This window comes from Suricata suricatta, chromosome 3 (genome assembly GCF_006229205.1).
Source record: "Suricata suricatta isolate VVHF042 chromosome 3, meerkat_22Aug2017_6uvM2_HiC, whole genome shotgun sequence".
Lineage (NCBI taxonomy): Eukaryota > Metazoa > Chordata > Mammalia > Carnivora > Herpestidae > Suricata > Suricata suricatta.
In genome coordinates this window covers 5,376,100-5,376,787 of record NC_043702.1, presented here as the reverse complement: position 1 = coordinate 5,376,787, position 688 = coordinate 5,376,100, and positions in this window count along the sequence as shown.

Below are 688 nucleotides of genomic sequence, written 5' to 3'. Positions count from 1 at the left end.
CCCCGCCACCCCCGGCCCGCCGCGCGCCTCCCAGCCCCGCGCGCAGCTTTCGCGCCTTCCGAACGTTCGAAATCGCCCTCCGGGTCCCCCTCCCCTGCGGCGCGCAGACAATGGGCCCGTGGCCGACTCTCCCTCCCCGGCCGGCTGACGCATCCTGTAAAAATAGCTCCGGGCTCCCGGAACCCCCAGCCTCCGAGCCTGGGCCGCACGGCCTGCCTCCGGGAGCGGGTTCGGGGGTCCCCCGTTCGGCAGGCCCTGGGGCGGCCGCCAGTCCGGAGTCCCGGGCAGGGCAGGCCGGGACAGCTTCCGTCCCTGGGGCGGGGAGCGCCCGCGGCGGGCGTGAGAGTGCCCCACGGGGGGAATGGGGCCGCGTGGTCCGATCCCCAGGGGAGGGGAAAGGAAGGCGCAGGCCTCGGTGAGCCGCCAGCCGGCGCCCCGCGCCTGTCCCAGCCGGGGCGCGCCCTGCTCTCGCGCCTTTGCGGGGCCCGGGGGCCCTGGCCCTCCATGATGCTCTGTATCGCTGTCTTTCTGGAGCTCCAGGGCCGCTGCTGCGCTTGGAGCCCAGGCCTGTGCCCAAGGAGCCCCCAAGGTCCAGTTTTTCTTGCCTTGTGGTGGCCACGGTGAGGGAGGGCATTTGCACCCTAGGCCACAAGCCTTCCTTCCCAGATAACTTAGACGACTTCCCTTT